At 42.7% G+C, this 16,586-nt stretch overlaps 1 long non-coding RNA gene across 8 annotated transcripts in view; it reads left to right on the plus strand.

Annotated features, from left to right (window-relative positions):
* The first annotated feature begins 1,842 nt into the window (after positions 1-1,842).
* The window catches only part of LOC129635015 (uncharacterized), a 107,417-nt gene continuing 92,673 nt past the window's right edge, over positions 1,843-16,586 (plus strand). For 2 of the 8 annotated variants that reach the window (XR_008706064.1, XR_008706070.1), the window contains exon 1: positions 1,848-2,290. This is a non-coding gene — a long non-coding RNA (uncharacterized LOC129635015). Of the gene's footprint in view, positions 2,291-16,586 lie in introns of all 8 variants that reach the window. The other 6 variants (XR_008706078.1, XR_008706076.1, XR_008706080.1 and 3 more) reach the window with 6 other exon arrangements.

Consider the following 16,586-nt stretch of genomic DNA (forward strand, 5'->3'; position numbering starts at 1 on the left):
AGCTCTTGCTGCTGCTGCTGCTGCTAAGTCACCTCAGTCGTGTCTGACTCTGTGCGACCCCATAGACGGCAGCCCACCAGGCTCCCCCGTCCCTGGGATTCTCCAGGCAAGAACACTGGAGTGGGTTGCCATTTCCTTCTCCAATGCATGAAAGTGAAAAGTGAAAGTGAAGTTGCTCAGTCGTGTCCGACTCTTAGCAACCCCATGGACTGCAGCCTTCCAGGCTCCTCCGTCCATGGGATTTTCCAGGCAAGAGTCCTGGAGTGGGGTGTCATTGCTTTCTCCATGAGCTCTTACTAGGAGCAGGTAAAGTTTATCCTATAGCTCAGTTCTATCCAGGGAAGGGGGAATAATAAAAACATCCATTTTTTTGAGTGAGTCCTCAGTGCCCACCTTTGTGCTAAGCATTCTATGCCCCAAATCTTCACAACAGCTCCTAGAAATACTATCACTTTTCCTTCTTACAGGTGATGACCTTGGGGCATAAAGAGGTGAATAACTCGCCTATGAGGCTTTCCTGGTGATTCAGGGGAAAAGAATCTGCCTGCCAATGCAAGAGATGTGGGTTTGATCTCTGGGTCAGAAGGTTCCCTGGAGAAGGAAATAGCAACCCAATCCAGTATTCTTGCCTGGAGAATACCATAGACAGAGGAGCCTGGCGAGCTATAGTTCATGAGTTCTCGGAGTCAGATGTGACTTAGCAACTGAACAACCACAAACACCCCCATGGGAATGTAGGTTGCACAGCTACTAGATGAGGGAGTTGGGACAGAGACCCCCATGGGTCTGACCCCAGAGTCGGGCTTCCAGAGTGAGTATTGGTAAGCTGTATGCTGCTATTCTGCCCCACTAAGAATGTTCTGGGTACTGATTGTTCTCTAAACACTACAGTTGTGAAACTGATCCAACCAAGGCCGATATTCTAAGGCCCAAATAATGGACTATAGGTCACTTCAACAAGCATGTTTTGAGCCCTTGTGCACTTGGAATATAAAGCTCGTGTATTCTTTTCTTCTTTTCTGGGGACCTGGGATCATGAGTTTAGGATGGAGCTGGGACTGATGTACCTGGGTCTCTAGTGGCAAGCTGGGGACCTGGAATACCCTGGGTCTAAGAGGAAGTTGGGTGCTTCTGGTTCCTGAGTCCAAGAGAGGTGCTGGGTATAGAGGATCCCTGAGTCTAGAGAGGGAGCTGGCTGTCGGATCCCTCAGTCCTGGTGAGGGGATAGGTACGTTAGGCCCCATAGTCTTGAGTGGGAGTTGGAAACCTGCATGATGCTTGGGTTCAGGAGAGAAGCTGAGGGCCTAGGATCAGAGCTTGGACCTTATGTGAAGCAGGTGTGAGGTGTGGAATTAGAGTGTGGTTCCCTTGGTCCTAGGAGGGAACCAAAGGCCCTAGCCTCTTGAGTTCTGGAGGGGAGCTGTTACATGAGTCCTGGAAGAGAAGTCGGGGTTCTAGATCCCTAGGTGGAGAGAGAAGGGGCAGAGGGGATCGCTGGGTTTCCTCTTGCTCGTTGGGTCCCCCCACCCCCACCTTCACTCCCACCCCTGGAAGCACTTGTCTGCAAGGCCTCAAGCGGGCAGGTGCCTGGCCCACCTGGCGCTAACCCAGTCTCCACCTATTTTTCTTTCAGTGAATATTTGCTGAGCCACTTTCCCTGGGCCAAACCCAACGCCAGCCTCCGGGAACCCACTGTGGTAGAAGAGTCCCATTTTCTCCAGGAGCTACCAGGTAGTCGGAGAGATGGACAAAGGAGAAGTTGCGGAGAGAGTGCTACGGGATACTGGCTGAGGAGCAAATGCCAGAGAACAGCTGCTTCTCATCAGAGGTGAACGTGGCTGGCTTGCAGGGTCTGAGAATAACCTCCTTCCACCTGTGGGCTGTCAGGCCCTGGATGTTGCAAGGAAGCTCTGGGAGGAGCAGAGTGGGGCACGCGGGGTGGTTTGACCAGCTGCTTTTGGTTGGCTTGTTAGACAGCATTCAGTTCCGTCTCTACCGGCAGTAGGGAGCTCAGCCCTCGGGGTCTACAGCGTCTTTGCCACCCGCGATCCCACTCTCAAGGTCAGTAAACCGGTTGGTGGCTCCTTCTTTGAGGACAACCTTGCTTGCTGAAGCATCCTCTCTCTGGTCCGCTCACAGTGGTCCTTTCTGGATCACAGTTCCTGGTTTTTGTGAAGCATCCTTTGCCGTGGGGCCTTCCTGAGTGGCGTGTCCCATTACTTCTCGTCTGGCATCTTGGAGTGTTGTTCCAGACTGCGGGTGCAAAGCTGCGTGACCTTCCATCTCTAATGTGAGTGCTGGGTAGGTCTGGCTGGGTCTGAGCTACCGCTCCAACAAGCCGGCACCTCCCCTGTCCCTCTTGTTTCTGCTGTTAGTTAAGTGGCTCTTAAGTCCACCGTGGGGAAGATGGCGGAAGCAGATGGATTGTGCTGTTAGTTACAAAATGGGCACCAAGTCTGGAAACATAGGTCTTCAACTTACCTTATTTAACATCAATAACCATTTATTTTATTGGAATATAATTGCTTTACAACGTCGTGTTGATTTCTGCTGTACAGCAACATGAATCACCTCCCTCCCAGCACCCCCATCCCATTCCATCCCACCCTTTTAGATCATCACAGAGCTCTGAGCTGGGCTCCCTGCGCTACACAGCAGGTTTCCCTTGGCTGTGTGTTTTACACATAATGGTGTACATATGTCAATCCCAATCTCCCAGTGCATCTCACCCTCCCCACGACCACTTGTCTGTTCTCTACATCTGTCTGTATTCCTGCCCTGCAAATAGGTTCATCAGTACCATTTTTCTAGATTCCACATATATGTGTTAATATATTTGGTTTTCTCTTTCTGACTTCACTCTGTATGACAGACTCTAGGTGCATCTGCCTCACTACAACTGACTCAATTTCATTCCTTTTTATGGCTGAGTAATATTCCGTTGTAGTAACCGTTTGTTATGTGTTGGCACATGTTTCCAGACTTGATGGCCATCCTGTGTATCTTACCTTCCACAGACTGGGAGTCAGGCGATCTGAACCCTTCCCCACAAAGGGAGACTGTTGGATCTGCCAGGGACCCTTTTGGATTGTCTGGGTCACAGTTTTCCAGATGGGGAGGCAGATGCTCAGAAAGTGTAAGTGACCTGTTCTAGGTCACTTGGTTTCTCGGTAGCTGGGCAGCAACCAGGATTCAGGAGTCTCTTATTTTTTGTTCTTCATACTGTTTCGGACTTCTTCCTGCTGTGTCTTTTTCCCCTTTGTTAATAACTTGTGTTTTGACTTTATGGAGGGTAAAATTTGTAGATGTAGATGGGAAGCCTCTTTGGAAAGCACGAGGATTGTGAGAACATAGGAGGTAGCTGTAATGTATCAGCTGATGGAGAACTTAAACTTTCTTTTCTAGAAACCAAATTTCCAGTCTTGTAAAACACAGCGGTGGTTGATATGATGATGTATTTCCTTTTATCTGTTTTTTTTTTCTTTGCAAGACTTTGTTTGCTTTTTACATTGTTAGAATGGAAATTATAATTGCAGCTCTGATTTTTAAAAAAAAAAATATTTTATTTGTTTGGCTGTGCTGGGTCTTAGTTGCAGTATGTGGGATCTAGGTCCTGATCAGGAATCAAACCTGGGCCCCCTGCACTGGGCATGTGGAGTCTTAGCCACTGGACCACCAGGGAAGTCCTGAAGCTCTGATTTTTCTTGTAATGAGAGGCTCTGATTGTCCAAAGTGACCCTAGGGAGAACTGTCTCAGGGACTGATTTCACAAGCAGTGAAGATGACAGGTTGCTTTTTGTAGAGGCCATAGTCCTAGGAGAACAGCAAGTAAAGGACTAACACATACATATGGGTACAGAATGGTTAAAATCATGCTTTGAATGCAATGAACACATTCCTGGCTACAGCTATTTTGTTTTTGTAGGGTACAGTTTGCTGTGGGTTCTTACTAAATGACACATCCCATTATTTAGAGGAAGGTCTAGTTGTTAAAAAAAAAAATCAAAATTTTATTGCCACATCCACCTTGTACAGTGAATTTTTTCATATTCCTTTTAAAAAGCTTTATAGAGGTAGAGTTCACATACCCTTAGCACACATGCACACACACGTCACCCAGTGAACATTCAATTCAGTGATTTTGTTATTTTACTCTTTCACGTTCTTGTCCATGCTAAGTGGCTACTGTGGGTGTGATGCTCTCTTCAGCACCAGCTAGAGCTGTTTCCATGACTACTGAATCCAGCAGGTAGAGTGGCATCATCGTGCACATTTCAGACATCCCAGGACTAGATGGGCTGGGCATGGAACATGCAGTGTTCAGAGATCCCATGCTATCTCAGGTTCCTGGGGGCCCATTGGAAAAGAGAGTACACTGCCATCCCCGAGTCCCAGACTCTGCCCTCCTTTTTAAAATGGAAGAGGCAGTCTGTAGGCTTTGACCTTCATGTTTACTTTGAGGAGGAACACATTTTTTTTAATTTTAAAAAATCCTCAGTAATGAAATATCATACTCCATATCTTGGCAGGAAAAAGTGTTAGGATGAAGGGGAAGGAGGATTAGAGTTTGATTTCAAATGTTTCAACCTGGGTACAAAATGTTTGTCAATCAGCTATTCTGCTGAGTGCATTAAAAAAAAAAAGTCTTTTTTTTTTTTTTTTAACACTTTTCAGTTCCTCATTGCAAATCCTTGTTGAAAGTTTAGGAAATTCTTCTAAAAGTTTAAAACTTTTCCACCTTGCTTTTTATTTATTTATTTAGTTGTGCATTATTTCCCCCCTTGTTCAGTAGTTGAAAAATTGAACTTTGCAAGTTTGCTTCCTGTGATGTCTATAAATTTTACCTTCATAAACATTTTAAAAATTAGGTAGAACAGGTAATATTGTCATTATTTTGTATAGAAGACACTAAAGCATCCCAGAGGCTTTTGACTTGCTAGTAGTTTCAGAACTTGTTAGTTGCTGGATTAAGAGAGACCCTGGATTCCTGATTCTGCTTCCAACTCTTCCACCAGATCAACCTTGCAGTGGAACATAAATCAGTATGCTGAGAGATGTTTTCAGGTGTTCTGTATTAGTTTCTTGTTGCTTCTGTAATAAATTATCATGAATTTATAGCAGCTGAAAGTAACCCAAATCATCTTACAGTCCTGGAGACCCAAAGTCCTAAAATCAAGGTGTCAGCAGGCTGCATTTCTTCTGGAGGATTTAGGGGAGAATCCATTTCTTTGTCTTTTCCGGCGTCTAGAGGCTGCTCACATTTCTTGACTCCTGGCCCCTTCATCTGCTAAGCCAGCAGCATAGCATCTTTTCAACCAAAATTGGGGTCCAGCTGCTCCCCACTCAAAAGCCAGTAAAGAGGCAAGGTTGGGGTCATTATGTAGTTAATGTCTTCCACCTGATGGGGGGTTTCAGCATCTGCAAGACAGCTCACAGGATATGGCCCAGAATATTATTTATTGCCCTTGAGCAGGAAATAAATGTTCTTAACTGTGGTTAATGACTCAACTGTTATTATTTAGTCTTGTTGGACTGTTTACCTTTTTTAGGCAGTTTCTCACTTCTCTAATTAAACTTGCTCTTTGGCTAAAGTTTCTCCACAGACAAAAGGCAGATGGAGGACGTGGGAGACAAGGACCATAGGGTCCTGCTCCTTTTCATCTTTACCTCTCTCTCTGTAACTTCTGCTTCGTCACATCTCCTTCTCTGGATTCTATCCCTTCTGCCTCCTTCTTATATGAAAGACCTTTTGTGATTACATTGTACCCACTGAATAATCCATGATAGTCTCTCCATCTCCAAATCCTTACCTTAATCATATCTGCAAAGTTCCTTTGGTCATGTAAGGTGAATAGTCATAGGTTTCTGGGGTTAGGGCATAGGCATCTTTTGGAAAGCTATTATTGTCAGTTCCACGTAGTCTAAAAAAGTTTGGTGGTAGTACATTTGGGACTTGCTGGACTAAACAGAATTAAACAGAATTTCTCTGCACTTTAAAAATGGTAACCAAAGCTTCCATTTGTTGAGACTTTAGTATCTGTGAAGCACTTTGCTAAATTTTATGTTGATTATCTCATTTCATTCTCATGACAATACAAAAAGGAGTTCTGTTCCCATTTATCAAATAAACTGAAGTTCAAAGTTAAGTGACTTATTCAAACTTACACTGCTAATAAGTGGCAGAGCTGGGATTCAAACTCAGATCTATGTGATGCTAGAGCATGAGTCTTGGAGAGTCATTATATTACTGCTTTAATATGGAAAGCAGGGGGTTTAGGATACAGACATTTTCATATTAATCTAGCCCAAATCATAGCATCTTGGCTTTGCAGGTGGCTCTAGTGGTGAAGGATCTGCCTGCCAATGCAGGAGATGTAAGAGACACAGATGCAATCCCTGGGTAGGGAAGATTCCCTGGAGAAGGGCATGGCAACCCACTCCGGAACTTTTGCCTGGAGAATCCTATGGACAGAGGCGCCTGGTGGGCTACACAGTCCATAGGGTCACAAGGAATTGGACACGACTGAAGTGACTTAGCATGCATAGCATCTTACCAAGCTAGTGTTCTTCAGAGCACTTGATGAAACAATAAACTTGGTGGCCTCCATATCAGTGTTACCCGATAGAGCTTTGTGTGACGATGGGCATGTTCTGTATCTGTGCTATCCAGTGTGGGAGCTGCCAGCCACATCTGGCTGTTGAGCACTTGAAATGTTAGAGCAACTGAGGGACTGAATTTTAAATTTCATGTGATTTAAATTATAGAAATAATCATGAGTCAGTTCTAATGAGGTGGATGAACCTAGAACCTATTATACAGAGTGAAATAAGTCAGAAAGAGAAAGATAAATATTGTATTCTAAGCATATATATGGAATCTAGAAAAATGGTTACTGTCTTTGATAAAACTACCTGGGGAGCTGGTTAGCTGACAGTTTCCCCTAAAGTTGGATGTCCTAGTGGAAGAACTCTTCAGTCATTCAACAAGAAGCTGTGAAAAGATGGTCTAGAAATTGTGGGAGAATCAAGGAAATAGGAAGGTCCTGTCCAGGCTTTGAAACAGCTCTGGGGAACAGCATGCACTTTGGTGAAAAGACCATCTGTAATGTTAGTGTGCTTAGTCGCTCAGTTGTGTCTGACTCCTCAAGACACCATGCACTATAGCCCACCAGGCTCCTCTGTCCATGGAATTGTCCAGGCAAGAATACTGGAGTGGGGTGCCATTTCCTGTAATGCTACATAAGACTGTATCATTGGAAATGTAAAGAAAGTACCAAGTTAATGTTACGGCCAGTGATGTTGTATTTACTTTAGCTGTGGAAAACAACTTTTCAGGTGAAATCATAGGCAGAAGCTCAATAACGGTGACAAAGGGAGAGCTGCCCTGGGACTTGCTTGGTGGTCCAGTGTTAGAACTCTGTACTCTCACTGCTGAGGTCCTGGGTTCAATTCCTGGTCAGGGAACTAAGATCCCACAAGCCAAGCCACATGACAGAAAAAAACCAAAAAACCAAAAAATGCTGTCCTGTGTGAAGCAAGTGTTGGGTGGAATCATGGTCCTGTCTTCTGAGGCCCTCCCCTCATTTACTGCTGTGGCCCTTGGGGTGCCTCCCTGAAACTCCAGGGCAGTGGGCCCCAGCCTTTTTGGCACCAGGGACTGATTTTGTGAAAGACAGTTTTTCCATGGACTGAGAGTGGGCGGGGGATGGTTTGGGGATGACTCAAGCCCATCACATTTATTGTTCGGTTTATTTCTTCTTGAATGCTACTGCTGATCTGATAGGAGGTCCTCTGCCTGGAGGTTGGGAATCCTGCGCTAGGAGATATAAGTCACTGACAGAGTCTAGAAAAGAGTTTAAAAGCTCAGAGGCAGGAGTGTTCCTGGGGTTCTGAGGGAATGCTGCATAGAAAGGTGAACTATGATACTTCCCAGGTATCTCTCTATACATATTTTCAAATACATTTTCTACAAACACACACACATATATTTTGGTGGGAAAGAAAGGCCTTTATTACTCTTAAACATAAATGTGATATAATTATATGCTTGTGTCCTCTGGTACACACATATATAATTTTGAAAGGATCCTGCTGGATGCTATTGCTAATTTGCCTTTTCTTTTTATATCATCTCATATGCCACTGTCTGTTATTACCTGATCTGCATCTTTAAAATGGTAGTTGAACATTCTCTTGTGTGTTTGTGCAGAAGAGAGTACAACTGGGGGAAAAGGGGCATCCTTAGATCTAATGTCACTGATACAAGTCAAGTTCTTCCAAAATCCTTGGGTAGATTCTTCACCCAGAACCAGCCTTTTTTTTTTTTCTCTCTCCAGAAAGAGCTATCCTTGTGCATAAATTCCAAACGACACTGGAGATCAGTGTGCTAGGCTGTGTGTGCTGTACTCAGTTGCTTCAGTCGAGTCTGACTCTCTGCAACTCTGTGGACTGTAGAGATCAGTGAATCGGCTTTAAATCTTGCTACCGAAGTGTGTATTTCCTGTGTTGTATGGGTACAGGGACCTCCTGGATAACTGAATCAGCTTGGGTCTTTGAATTCTTTATAGCATCTGTTTCAAGGTCTCATCTCACCCAATCGTTTTTTTTTCCTGCAGTATTTTATTATTTATAATTTGTTTTTTCTTTTTAAAAATTATTTTTAATTGGAGGATAATTGCTTTACAGCAATTTATCGTGTTGGTTTCTGCCATATATCGACATGAATTAGCCATAGGTATACTTCTATCCCCTCCCTCTTGAACCTCCCTCTCACCCCACCCGACCCCTCTAGGTTGTCACAGAGCACTGGTTTGAACTCCCTGAGTCATACAGCAAATGCCCACTGGCTGTCTGTTTTACATATGGTAATAGGTATGTTTCAGTGCTGCTTTCTCACTTCATCCCACTCTGTCCTTCCCCCACTGTGTCCACAAGTCTGTACTCTATGTCTGTGTCTCCAATGCTGCCCTGCAAACAGGCTCATCAATATCTGGTCATCAGTACCAGCTTTCTAGATTCTATAAGTTCAGTTCAGTTGCTCAGTTGTGTCCAACTCTTTGCGACCCCATGAATCACAGCACTCCAGGCCTCCCTGTCCATCACCAACTCCCAGAGTTCACTCAGACTCACATCCATCGAGTCAGTGATGCCATCCAGCCATCTCATCCTCTGTCGTCCCCTTCTCCTCCTACCCCCAATCCCTCCCGGCATCACAGTCTTTTCCAATGAGTCAACTCTTCGCATGAGGTGGCCAAAGTACTGGAGTTTCAGCTTGAGCATCATTCCCTCGAAAGAAATCCCAGGGCTGATCTCCTTCAGGTTGGACTGGTTGGATCTCCTTGCAGTCCAAGGGACTCTCAAGAGTCTTCTCCAACACCACAGTTCAAAAGCATCAATTCTTCGGTGCTCAGGTTTCTTCACAGTCCAACTCTCACATCCATACATGACCACTGGAAATACCATAGGCTTGACTAGACAGACCTTTGTTGGAAAAGTAATGTCTCTGCTTTTGAATATGCTGTCTAAGTTGGTCATAACTTTTCTTCCAAGGAGTAAGCCTCTTTTAATTTCATGGCTGCAGTCACCATCTGCAGTGATTTTGGAGCCCCAAAAAATAAATTCTGACACCGTTTCCACTGTTTCCCCCTCTATTTCCCATGATGTATGTGTTAGTACATATTTGTCTTTCTGACTTACTTTACTCTGTATAAAAGGCTCTAGGTGTATCTACCTTATTAGAACTGAGTCAAATGCACTCTTTTTATGGCAGAGTAATATTCCATTGTGTATATGTGCCACAGTTTCTTTATCCATTCATCTGTCAGTGGACAGCTAGCTTGCTCCATGTCCTTGCTATTGTAAATAGTGCTGTGATGAACTTTGGGGTCCATGTGTCTTTTTCACTTATGGTTTCCTCAGGGTATATGCCCAGTAGTAGGATTGTTGGGTCATATGGTAATTTTATTCCTTGTTTTTTAAGGAATCTCCATACTGTTCTCTATGTCAATTTGCATTCCCACCCACAGTACAAGAGGCTTCCCTTTTCTCCACACCCTCTCCAGCATTTATTGTTTGTATATTTTTTGATGGTGGCCATTCTGACTAGCGTAAGCATTCCATTTCAAGGAGTAATGGATTCAAAAATTACGTGGCTAGTGAGTGATAGGCCTGAAATTGAACCCAGGTAGTCTGACTTTAGCATTTGTGCTCCAGTGCACCAACTTGTCTCCAAAATAGGCTTTCTTTCTGATAACTTTAATAGTAGGTAATGAGTTGTCAAAGGAGTTCCTGGTGAATGGAGCAAATGTTAATAAGCACCATCTCTCTTTCTCATACAAGGTGGTTATTTCTACCTTCATATGGACCAGAACCTAGATATTTCCTCATTGGAGTCCCCTCTCAACAGCAGCCTGCTTCATGTGAAAGTAATTCAATGGTTTGGTGAACACCTTTCCATAGATGTCTTTACAGATTTACAAATAAATGACATATGTGTTTTTGATTTCAAATGAGATCTACTGCTGCTGCTGCTGCTAAGTCACTTTAGTCATGTCCAACTCTGTGCGACCCCATAGAGAGCAGCCCACCATAGAGAGCTCCCCCATCCCTGGGATTCTCCAGGCAAGAACACTGGAGTGGGTTGCCATTGCCTTCTCCAATGCATGAAAGTGAAAAGTGAAAATGAAGTCGCTCAGTCGTGTCTGACTCTCAGTGACCCCATGGACTGCAGCCCACCAGGGTCCCCTGTCCCTGGGATTCTCCAGGCAAGAACACTGGAGTGGGTTGCCATTGCCTTCTCCAGGGGATCCTACTAGATTCCATCATACATGAATCCAGTCTTTCTTTCTGTGTGCTATGTGCAATACCATTGCTTAAAAGACTTTTTTTCCAGAAGTGTTTGTGAGGAGGTGACCATGGGGAAGATGAGGCTGAACTCGGTTCAAGGTACAATTAATAAATATTATAAAATACCTAATAGTAACTTGGCTTTAGCATTAATACTTGATCTATTTATTGGCATCAGACAAGTTCTTAGTTTTCTTGTCTTTCATAAACAAACACAGTTGATTGTCATAAAGCTTTTACTAAGGCCAAATTGTTTTCCTCTTTATTTCATTTTGGCATACTTAATTATGGCTATTGCTCTATCAATGGTGTTATATTTGGGACTTATGCTTCTGGCCACTTATGCTTCTGCAATTTAATTTTTCATTTTCCCATTCATTTTCAATACATTCATGTAATCACTCAATTCCACAACTCTACCAAGCTTGCTGCCTAACCTGAACCACTGATGGGTAGACACTGCCCTCTGTGGACAGCTCAAAACGCTGTCAGTTGGTGAAGAAAGGAGTGCATTTATTTGTTCTAAAGGTAGTTGTTTTTTTGTCCCCATTTGTAGCAACAGGGATGGACCTAGAGATTATCATACTCAGTGACGTCAGTCAAAGACACATACCATATGATATCACTTACGTGTGGAATTTTTAAAAAATGATATAAATGAACTTATTTACAAAACAGAAATAGACTCAAGGCATAGAAAACAAACTTATGGCTACCAAAGGGGAATGGGAGGGGGGATAAACTAGGAGTTGAGGATTAGCAGATACACCAACAAGGACCTGCTGTATAGCGCAGGGAACTGTACTCAGTATTTTGTAATAACCTATAGGAGAAAGAATCTGAAAAAGATTTATATATATATATAATATGTATACATAAAACAATCACTTTATACACCTGAAACTAACACACCATTGTGAATCAACTATACTTCAATAAAAAAAATAAAAGTAGTTTGCAGGCATCAGTGACTAACATACAAAATAAAAGTTGAATGAAGTTTAGGGACTATTGTTGAATGGGACATGGATGAAAATTACTTTAGTATAAGCATATTTGAGTGTACATGAGGAAAATGAACACAGAAATAAAAAATGGTACCAGATGCCCATGAGAGGAGGTATACAGTCTTCTAAATTGTGGCTTGAGGTCCAGCTGCTTGGGTACTGCTTTTGCACCTGTTAGAAATGCAGAATCCCAGGTCCCACCCCAAACTCTCGTATCGGAGTCTGCATTTAACAGGGACTTGAGATGACTCATCCGCATGGTGAAGCATGAGAACCTCTGGTGTACAGCGAGGCAGGTGTTTGGCCCATGGACTTGAGATGTAGGTAGAATTGGGTTGGATTCCCAGCTCTGCCACTTATTACCTGTGTGAACTTGAGCAGGTGACATTTCTGTGCCTCAGTTTCCTTATCTGTAAATGGAAAATATAACCAGTACATCCCTCACAGGATTATTGTCAGGCAACCGTCACCAGCAACATCACCACCATCATCACTAAGGATTAACGAGGGCCCACCCAACCCCAGGTGCTGTTACTGACACTTGTTACTAATTTGTGAATGGGATGGGGGAAGGCTGCATGCCTGGCAAAGGGTAAGTCCATCAAATCTTAAAACCTGATGGGCTGTGATTGTTATGATCACTCTAAAGCATGGTCTTTAGCAAGTGGGATAGAATGGTATTCCTCAGCTGAAAAACTGAAGGTTGTGGATTTGGGGAGTGGAGGTGGGTGCTGGGCTTGCTAGGGCGTTCAGGACCAAACTCTGAACATCTGACCCCAGCTTTTCATTAGTGATGTAAAAAGGATTATTTAGGGTAAAACCAGTTTTCTGTTTTTGTTCAGTCATTAAGTCATATCCAACTCTTTGCAACTCATGGACTGCGGCATGCCAGGCTCCCCTTCATACACTATCTCTTAGAGTTTGCTCAAACTTATGTCCGTCGAGTCGGTGATGCCATCCAACCACCTCATCCTCTGTCGTCCCCGTCCCCTTCTCCTCCTGCCTTCAATCTTTCCCAGCATTAGGGTCTTTTCCAGTGAGTTGGCTCTTTGCATCAGGTGGCCAAAGCATTGGAGTTTCAGCTTCAGCATCAGTCCTTCCAGTGAATATTCTGGACTGATTTCCTTTAGGATTGACTGGTTTGATCGCCTTGCTGTCCAAGGGACTCTCAAGTCTTCTCTAACTCCACAATTCAAAAGCATCAATTCATTGGTGCTCTGCCTTCTTTATGGTTCAACTCTCACATTCTTAATGACTCAGTTTTCTGAGCACTTGCTTAACCTAGGAAGCAGCAGGAGAACTGGTGTTTAAAACAGTGGTTCTCAGACTCTTTGGTCTGAGAGGACCTCTTTATCCTTTAAAAATTATTGAGAACGCCATAGAGCTTTTTGTTTATGTGATTATATCTATTGATATTGACCTTATTAGAAACTAAAGCTGAGAAAATTTTAAAATATTTTTTTGAGGGGACTTCCTTGATGGTCCAGTGGTTAAGACTCTGTGCTTCCACAGGGGAACAGTTTTGATACCTGGGCAGAGCAAAAAAAAAATGTTTATCTTTTTTTTATGATTTATTTTTCTGTTTTATTATTATTGTTATTCTTGCACATTTCAGTGCTCTCTCTCATTCATCCATTTCTGTTTCTTGTAAACTGCATAGTTAGGGAAATTCCTACCTAAACTTCTTGATTTTGATAGCATTCCATGTAAGAAAATTTTACAATGTTAATTCATTTAAAAGAAACGGTAATCAACCCAGGACATGTTAATGTTAAGCAATAGTTTTATAAGAAATAAATATATTTTCTAAAACAACAACAAAAAGTACAGTTCCTACTGTACATCCTACATCCTACAGATGGCCTACCTGTTAGGATTCTGGGCTTTCATTGCCAGGGCCTGGCTTCAGTCCCTGGTTGGGGAACTGAGATCCTATAAGCGCTGTGGCATGGCCACAATAAAAAAGGAAAAATTAGTGAGAAGAGTGGTGTTTTTCCACATTTTTGCAAATTTCCTTAAAGCCTGGCTTAATAGAATGAAACTGGATTCTCCTGTCTGCTTTTGCATTTGGTCTGTGGAAGTATCACTCAACTTGTGGCCTCTAGAAAACTCCACTGTATACTCAGGAGTGAATGATAGTGAAAAAGGCACATAATATTTTACTATTACTAAAAATTAGTTTTGATCTTGTAGATCCCCTGTTAGGGTCTCAGGGAATCCCAGGAAACTGGAAATTTAAGAGATGAAAGTACACTCATTACAAGCAAATACATGTAGTTGAAGTATTTATTCTTCTACATTAATTAAGTGCTTTATAGAGCAGAGCTCTGCTCGGACCCCATGATAAACTTGGAATGCATTAAACAGAATTTATGCAAGATTTATAATTCTCCATTTTTGCTAATTTGGATTGGTCTTACACACCTGTGGGTTTTGTCATATTTCCACAAGAGTTTTTGATTAGAGACACTTGGCAATTACCCCTAGACTTCCAGTTCAGTGCAGAAAAATATTTGTTTTAACATTCTGTATTCTTTGGCTGTTGCTGCTGCAAGTTGGAAATTGGTGATTAACTTACAGGGTGTGATCAAAGCATTGCTCTCTTGTCACATTTTATCTTTAGAGAGAAGAGAATAGTGGTAAAAATAGAGCAGAAATCTCTTTAGTTGAATATATGACTTTCAAAATAGAGCTGTTAAGTACGTCAGGTTGGTATGCTGTATGTGCTTAGTTGCTCAGTCATGTCTGACTCTTTGTGACCCCATGGACTGTAGCCTGCCAGGCTTCTCTGTCCATGGGGATTCTCTAGGCAAGAATACTGAAGTGGGTTGCCATGCCCTCCTCCAGGGGATCTTTCCAACCCAGGTCTCCTGCATCGCAGGTGAATTCTTCACCACCTGGGCCACCAGGGAAGCCCACATCAGGTTGGAGTTGGTTATAGAATCTGCATGTAGATCGGGGCTACCCTGTCAGGCAGCAGCTTTCCCTGCTTGGAGTGTTGCATTTGGCAGTAGCTCAGTGACTAAGAGACCCTTGTTTTGTCTTGACCCCTGTGACGGCTGCTGTGAGCACCATGTCATGACAAGAATTCACAGTCTTTGGGATGGCTAAATTCAGTGTGGCTCACAGAAACTTCAGGAGGAAGATAATCATGCCTTAATCATATTCAGGAATGTGGTGGAAAATGATTTAATATGCTGTTTTTGGGAAAAAAATTAAAGCTTTTTTATGTAAGTGAAGTAATTCTGAATTCCATTCACAAATTATACTATAATAAGATTTGTGTTAGGCATTCTTGAGCACTTTTCAAATGATGGTCTATGAAACAAAATCCAGTTTGCATTTCTTAAATACATATCATCTGATGCTGGGAGGAGATGAGGAATTTTTGTTTTGGTATTGATAAAGAATTTTGGGTTTTGAGTGGCTTACCTATTTGCAGACGATCAAGAGGCTGGAATAACTTGGCAGTTCCATGCAGTTGCATGGAATGGTCAGGAGAGGGCGAGAGATAGTTGCTGATGCTAACGCCAAGGAGGTGTATAGCCTGTGTGAACTCAGATACCTAGATGATGAGGGTGGTGATGTTAATGAGCTGGAGAGGGGTTCCAGGTCTGAAAGCATGAGCTTGCAGTTAGTTCTAGTTGATGGTTGTTTTATGAAAGAAAGCCCTCATGTTGCCAGTTCTGATTTTTCAGGAGAAAAAAGCATTTTAGGTTTCTCCCTAAAATTTTCTGACTTAAAAAGATAGTTTAATTTCTTTTAAAGCATCATTCAGGCCCCCCCCCCAAAAAAAATCATATTAGTGGGCTGAACTTGGCCTGTGGTCTGCCAAGAATCTCAGGATTATATCAATACATGGCCCAGACTTATTCTTCTCTTTTTCTTAAAGGACATTTCCATAGGGTTCTTTAAAAGAGGGAAGAGTAGAGTATAGACAATAAAAGTAGACTGGGTTTAATATTTTAGGGGAAAGTCGTTCCATTTCCACTGGGATTAAAATTTCAAGGTGAATAATACATTTTTTGTTGTGGAATTCTGATAGGAGTTGGCTTGCTTGTTAAGCAAGCATTCTCCTTCAAGTTATAAATTACTTTAAATATTACAGTCCAGATTTTGTGGGATTGTTGAACTTCTAAATACTCTGCCTTGTTTCCCTATAACTACTTCTGTATTTGTCAGGATGGTGTCTTATTTTTAACATGGGGGATGGAGTGACCCTCTGGCTGGTGCCTCACAGCCTGCCCTCCACTGTGTTATTCTCCTGAGAGCTCTGTCTGCATTTTCTCCCGCATCCTCCCACACTGTTCTTCATAATTTTCCTCAGCAGGCAACCAGAGTCATCTTTTGAAAACTCAAATTTGATTAACTTTTTCCTGCTTCCACATTCTTCCTTGTACTCTTACAATCCTCCAGGGCCCTCCAACTGCTCCTTAGATTAAAGACAGACCTCTCCAGGACTATTTCTCCCATTTTAGCTCAACCATCTCCTCCTCTTTGCATTCCTGCCACCCTGGCCTTGTAATTGCCATGTTTCTTTCCCCTCACAGCTTTGAAACAAAGCTATTTTAAACCCCCCAAGAGAGTTTTGCTTAAAGTTGCAGTTAAAACTAGACACAAAAAGCTCCTTGGAATGGGATGAGAAGCACGAAGTCAAGGTGCTGTAGACACAGGAGTTTCAAGTTAGGGTTATTCTCTATCTTTCTATTTAGTGACCTAAAGGAAAAGGATAGA

The sequence above is a fragment of the Bubalus kerabau genome, chromosome 1 (assembly GCF_029407905.1).
Source record: "Bubalus kerabau isolate K-KA32 ecotype Philippines breed swamp buffalo chromosome 1, PCC_UOA_SB_1v2, whole genome shotgun sequence".
NCBI lineage: Eukaryota > Metazoa > Chordata > Mammalia > Artiodactyla > Bovidae > Bubalus > Bubalus kerabau.